The sequence below is a fragment of the Chionomys nivalis genome, chromosome 18, assembly GCF_950005125.1.
Source record: "Chionomys nivalis chromosome 18, mChiNiv1.1, whole genome shotgun sequence".
NCBI lineage: Eukaryota > Metazoa > Chordata > Mammalia > Rodentia > Cricetidae > Chionomys > Chionomys nivalis.
This window is the reverse complement of record NC_080103.1, coordinates 53,345,278-53,352,515: the sequence shown is the minus strand read 5'-3', so window position 1 is coordinate 53,352,515 and position 7,238 is coordinate 53,345,278. Positions and strand designations below refer to the sequence as shown.

General features: G+C 43.6%; 1 non-coding gene across 1 annotated transcript; it reads left to right on the top strand.

The window, feature by feature from the left end:
• The first annotated feature begins 737 nt into the window (after nucleotides 1-737).
• LOC130890279 (U1 spliceosomal RNA) lies at nucleotides 738-897 on the top strand. Its single transcript, XR_009058721.1, has one exon. It is a non-coding gene; the product is annotated as a U1 spliceosomal RNA (small nuclear RNA).
• Nucleotides 898-7,238: the final 6,341 nt, after the last annotated feature.

Below are 7,238 nucleotides of genomic sequence, written 5' to 3'. Positions count from 1 at the left end.
AATTGGTGAGCTCTGGGCCAATGAGAGACCTTGTCTCACTGGATTCTTGAGTATGCCACACCATGGCAGTCCTCTGGTTCCCAGAGGCTTGCCTGTTCGCCAGTATGGCAACACATAGGTGCATCTTTACCCAAACTGGCACACGCTCATGCATGCATTTTCTCCTTTAATTTTTATGGACGTTGGTGATTTGCCTGCATGCATGTCTGTGTGAGGGAGTTAGCTCTTGGAGTTACAGACAGTTGTGAGCTGCCCGGTGGGTGCTGGTCCTCTGGAGGAGCAGTCAGTGCTCTCAACTGCTGAGCCATCTCTCCCGCCACCACACATGAATTTTTTCAGAGTGCCAGATGGAGGAATGACTCAGTCATTAGGAGCCCTTGCTGCTCTAGCAGAGGCCCCAAGTCTGGTTCCTGGCAATGCGGCTCACAACCATTTGTAACTCCAGGTCCAGGATACCAAGTGCCTTCTTCTGGCCTCTGAGGACACCAGGTAGACACTTGGGGTGCATGCGCATGCACGCAGTCAAAACACTTATCCACGTAAAATAAAAATAAGTCCTTAAAGCAAATGCCTGGGAGCAGCCTTTAAACTGTAACCTTTTCTTCACGAATTCTGTGAAGCATTTAACAGTGGTTCTACCACTTATCAAGGCTAGCAGGAACTTTGGCTAACTTTAATTACAGTCACTTGAGATTCATATTAATTTATTGTTTTATTTTTATTATCTTGGGGCATGAATACCTACGTGGCATGATACCATGATCACGAAGGTGGCTTTCCCAGGGCCAAGGCTTCTCCATTGCACTCTGGATGCACTGAGCCCTGCGGTTTCCCCAAATGCGAGAAACTAACTGCATAATTTGCAGTAGTTGGGGACTGTGTGCATGCTCTCCCTTGGAAAAGAAATAATAAATGCTTTTTGAAGTTGTAAAATAAGTAGATCGTCCTAACAGGGTATTCCACCAACTATATCCAGAACAGACGGATCATTTTGGAAATTTTTTTTTCAAATGCTAGATCAGTTTGCACAGAGAATTTATAAATGAAACTATCCTTTCTTGTGTCTTTCTGAGTGGGGGAGTGTTTCTACTTTTGTTTTGCAATGGAGTGTAAAAGGTTTATGCTGCTCATTAACCCGAATCCCAAGTGGGATAGACGAGCTAGATGCTGAGAGGATCTAATTGGCACACTCTATTCTCAGGTGCAATTTGGAAATATAATTTAATCTCTAGTGCCCCTTGTTTCTGCACAGTTTAACGTGGTCTTCTTCCATGCTGTAGCTGAAGTTATCATGGTAGGAAGAATTTGAAATGCATAATTGTTCAGACGCTATCTGAATTTTGGATGGGTTTGCAGAAATGAGAGATGACCCTCCCTCAGCCCTACTGCAGCTGAGCACTGTCTAGTAGCTAATGAAAAAAGTCTGGCTTTGGGGGTCAGTTCAGTGAGGCCCAAATTCCCTTTTGTGTCGCTTCCCAACTTATTTATAAGAAATCATTTACTCTCTTTTCCTCTCCACTTCTTTTCCTGTCTAATCTCTCCAATGAAAGAAATAGTGAATATTTATTAATATGACATGTGTAAAGTACTCATATTTCATGTGCTTATGGGTATCCCATTCCTGTCTTTGGGACAATCAAAGTTAATGGGAAATCAACTGTGTCCATGAATTATGAAGACTCAATATTGTTCAAGATGTCGGTTTGTGCTCAGTTCATTTATAGTTGGATCCAATCATTTTAGAAGTTGACAAACTGATTCCCAAACTCATATGGTAAGGCAAAGAACCTGGAGTAACAGAACAAGTTTTATAAGAACAAAACTAGAGTATTTACCAAACCCAATACCAGGACTCCTAAAGCTGTCTGAGTAAAACAGTTGCGTAATATACAAAAAGAATTTATCTAAACCCTTGAAGAACAGGCTCTAGAAGTAGATTCTTATGCATGCATCTGATCTGTTGATTTTTAACAAAACTACACGATAATTAATATAAAGGGGGAAATTGACCTCAATAATCAGCATAGTGATATTATTGGCTCAATAGAACCCACTTATGGGGCTGAAGAGATGCCTATGGGATAAGGGAGCTTCTTGATCTTGCAAATGGCTTGGATTCAGTTCTCAGCCCCAAACCATCTCTAAACTCCAGCACCAGAGGAGCTCACATCCTTTACTGGCCCTATAGGTGCCTGCACACATGTGGTACACATAACCCTATACATGTGCACACACACACATAAAAACAAATCTTTAAAAATAGTCAGGATACACTAGCATGAAGCCAAAAGAAAGACAGATTTGACACCAGAGTCAAATAGGGCAGAAATAGGAAAGAGAAGCAGTTAAGATTCAGTCAGTCAGTGTTCCTTTAAGCTTTATCATGTTGTATGTGTTCCTATGTTCCTGAACCCATTGGTGCATCATTCTAAATAAAATAAGCATGAATACATCTATACAGTCAGAGCATATATTAATCCATTCTTAATTCCAAACAGTAAGCTTTGGAAGCAATATGAATCTCTAAACTGCCATCCTCACTTAAGATTTTATGTTAGTTGGTGTTGCTAGGAAGGCAAGCATATTGTTTGACTATTACCCAATCAACTCCACTGCATTTTCGAGGCACACATTGCATAAGAATAACTTGGTCAGCACCACATGACATAGACGGTGATCCCATGAGATGGAAAGAAAACTGGAGCATTCCCACAACCTAGAGATACAGCCGTCCTAGCATTCTAGCATGATGCATCTTGTGGGATAGTGTGGGTATAAAAAAGTTGGCTATGCTACCAGTCATACAAAGCATCATCCCACTGATGTGCACTGTACATAATGCCTGTGGTGGCTTGGAGGAGAATGTCCTGCGGAGGCTCTTGTATAGGAACACTTGGTCCCCATTCAGTGGCATTGTTTTGAGATTTAAGAGTTATGGTCTTGCTGGAGGAAATATGCCACTGAGAGGAGGTTTTAGGAGTTAAAACCTTGAGCCACTCCCAGTTTGCTCCGTCCGTTTGCCGTTTACAATTCATAAGTAAGCTCTCAGCTTCCCTCCCCAGCCACCGTGCCTATCTGCTGCCTCCACTTTGCTGTTGTGGACTCCAATCTTCTCGAGCTGAGAGTCAAAATAAATTATTCTTTAGCTCTTGTAGACCACGCTGGCCTCGAACTCACAGAGATCCACCTGCCTCTGCCTCCCGAGTGCTGGGATTGCAGGCATACGCCACCACTGCTCAGCTTCAAAACAAATTATTCTATAAGTCGCCTTGGTCATGGTGTTTTATCACAGCAATAGAAAAGCAACTAATAGAACATCCAAGAGTGATAAATGACTAAATTGCTGTCATTTACTGTATTTCTATTGTGTTTTGGAGTGTATTATATTTACAAAGAAAAGTTAGCTGTAACACAGACTCAGGTGGACTCCTTTTGGTGGGATTTCCAAAGAGGGAGGGCACTGACATCAGAGGAGATGCAGCTCCATGCATATTATCGCCCTTGAAACCATCTAGCAGGACTCTAGTAGGGCGAGGTTTGCAAGTGAAGGAGGAAATGATGACCTTGACCTTGTGTAATCCTGGGTCCCTGTGTGTTTTTGCCTTCATTTTTAACAGAACGTAAACAACAACAACAAATATGAAATATCATGTAAGGGTGCAGGGGAAATGTCTTGCACAGAAGCTCGTCGTTATTTTACTACTACTGAGATTTAGCGTTGTTTCCTTCTTTTAATTAGTTTATTATAAATGGCTCAAAATAGTGGTATTATGTGTGATTAAAATATGGTCTTTTGTATATTTTTATATCATTTTCTGGAAATATCATATATGTGTACAATACATTTCAATCATATCTATTTCCTCCTCCCCCCACTTCATGTTCACTTCTCTGCCATCTGTATAGCTCACTGAGTCTAATAGTGCTGACTATAACATGCATGGACGTGGGACCATGGACTGGAGTATATACAGCCAAGCCAGGGGCATAGACACAAAGAAACGTACCCTCCCTCCACAGCCAGTGGGTGTCCAGGATCTAGAACAGAAGACGGGCCTCTGGCCATGCCGGTGAGAGGTTAACTAGATTAGGATAAGTGCGGTGGGAAGACTCACCCTAACTGTAGGCAGCATCGTTCCATGGACCTGCGTCCTAAACTGAATAAAATGGAACCAGGATTCATCTCTCTGCTTCCTTCCTGACTGGGGAGCAACAGAGCAGCTGCCTCAGTCCCTTCCCTGCTGTGAAGGACTCTACCCTCCAATTGTGACCCAGATTAAACCCTTCCCTCTCAAGCTGCTTTGTGAGAGTATTTTTATCACAGAGAAAGGGAAATTAACTAATTCGGGGAGGAGAGGTGGTTCCTATTACAGAGGTTCATGCTCACGGTTACATTTCAAATAATTTAAAAATAAAATTTTCCAAACGAGACAGCTCTGGGAACAGCACACCAAACTACTCAAAAGGGGGAGGAGAACATTGGCTGGCATGAGGGAGGGGAGAATTATCATTTGATTGGCTAACTGGAGGGGAGAATTATCATTTGATTGACTAACTGGAGGGGAGAATTATCATTTGATTGGCTAACTGGAGGGATGGGATAATTATCATTTGATTGAATCGCATGATTTGTGCCTTCACATGACAGCACTGTTGAACACAGATCTTGTTTTAAATCTGAAGCTGTCTACTTGACTGAGACAATTCATTCATTCTCTTCTCTGACTCTCTCTCCTTTTTCTCCCCTTTCTCGCTCTAATAGAAAGTTCTTTGTGGGAACCAGGACTGGCTGAGGAGCCTTCCTGGCTTTGCCCCACCTTCTGCCTTGCTCTAAGGGAAGCACTGTCACCACCTACTGACATTTGGGAAGTTTAGTTTGTGAACTGCATTTGTCTAGACAAAAACAAATTTAGGCTTAAATACAATTTCTTGCTTTAAATGCAGTACAATCACTTTAAAAACATTCAAAGTGCCCCTAAGGATTAAAAAAGTAAACATAACTGCTGTTTGTTCACCAAAGCTCAATGCCTGTTCACACCAAAGGTTCCTCACCAGCACGCAGTGGGCTCAAAGCCTGCCCACACCAAAGGTCCCTCACCAGCACGCAGTGGGCTCAATGCCTGTTCACACCAAAGGTCCCTCACCAGCATGCAGTGGGCTCAATGCCTGTTCATACAAAAGGTCCCTCACCAGCACGCAGTGGGCTCAATGCCTGCCCACACCAAAGGTTCCTCACCAGCACGCAGTGGGCTCAATGCCTGCCCACACCAAAGGTTCCTCACCAGCACGCAGTGGGCTCAATGCCTGCTCACACCAAAGGTCCCTCACCAGCATGCAGTGGGCTCAATGCCTGTTCATACCAAAGGTCCCTCACCAGCACACAGTGGGCTCAATGCCTGTTCACACCAAAGGTCCACCACCAACAAGCAGGCCATGGCTCTCCCCCGACAGCTGTTTCTGAGTAGAGAGCTTGAAGACTCATCCAGCAACGGTACACTCTGCTTCCTTAGGAGGTTCTTGGCTTCCTTCTGAGCTGCTGCCCCAGCCTCTCTGGAGACACCTGCTCTATACAGCACAGGTCATGTGCAGGGACAGACGGGGCCTGAGTCATTCCAGTCCCATCTGGACTCAACTGCCCTGCAGAAATGACGGTGGGAATTACCCCCTTCCTTTATCTGCTTTAGTATATTTCTCACCCAAGCCTTTTTTGACTTGCCTTTTTTATAATTGCCATAATAGGATGAGGAGATAGCTCTGTCGATAAAGTGTTTACTGTACAAACATGAGGGCCTGAGGTTGACTCCCAGGAACCACCAAAAAGGCCAGGCATGTGGTGTGTGCATGTAATCCTGGTGCTGGCGAGGCGAAGAAGGATGGAGTCATGGGGCTTTATGGCCAGCCAGTCTAGCCTACTTGATGAGCTTTGGGCCAGTGCGAGAGCCTGTCTCAAACAACTAGATAGATGGCTAGTGAGGAACAAGATCCAAGGTTGTCCTCTGCCTCTATGCACGTGCGTGCACACACACATACACCACACACAGACACATACACACACATACACACAGACACATCACATTAGAATTGGTACTTTCCATCAACGGATATTAAGTTTGCTGCACAAAATCTGACAAGGTAGAGATAAGGTTGATTTTTAAACCTTGCCTCCAGGACAGGTGTCTGCATCTGATTTTCTCATTTTTGAAGCTGAGAGTTCATTGAGGATGTTCTTCTGTTCCCTCTGCCATAGACTAAGGCAGCTCCCCAAGAACCTAGAAGTGAGGGCAGAGTTTAAACACAGAGACCCCTTTCCTTCTCACCTGTCCTCTTTCCCAAGGACACGGATGCAAGTGACAGTACAAGGGTGCTATTCACAGCCTCCATTCTGAGCTCTTCAAAAAACAAAATAGGAAAAAATCAATCTCAGCTCTAGCGTGTCAGATTTCCTACGGCAAACTCACTTTGAAATTTCTCTAAGCGTCCTTATTTTCTGATGTAACTTCTTCACTCACTACATCTTCACTTAACTGACGAAACAAAGATGAATTTTGAATATCTTCGAGTTTGCGGCAAGTTTAATCCACGTCCCCTCAGAGCACACAGGTGCTCGCTAGTCACCCCGGCCCTCTCTTTTGGCCACTCCTACTAAAGAACGGATTATGTTCTTCATGGATCTGCAGCGTGAAGAAATCACTACTCACTTCCCTTTTCTCTTTTACTTTCTTGGTATTGTGACTCTTGACTCATTCACTGGGGTGTGTCTAAAGCAAAGATGACAGCAGGACCCGTGTCTCAATCAAATCACAAGGTTACAATCCTTTTTAAATCAGTTATTGGATTGTGGAGAAATTTTTTAAAGGAAAATAAACCCTTTTAAGAAATTTTTAAAAGCCTTTGCTAATATCTCTTGCATTTATTTTCTAGAATAAGCAATCATATATTTACATATACTGCATGAATGTGTACATAATGTAAGCCACGAGCGTATCAGAAGCTGTGTTGGGTGATACATCCACTTAAAAGAAAGAGATATTACCCCAGCCCTAACGTCAAGAAGGGAGGTGCCACGTAAAGTGGCCTTAGCTGCACTCTATGATTCTCAAACGGAAGAACAGGAAAGAGTGACTGATTCTCTCTGTGCTGTGTGGCTTTGCAGAGGAGATGGCACCTGAGCTGAATATGAAAGGTGAAGGACCTCACAAAGCAGTGAAGATGGAGAAAGGGACTCAGGCTGAGACAAG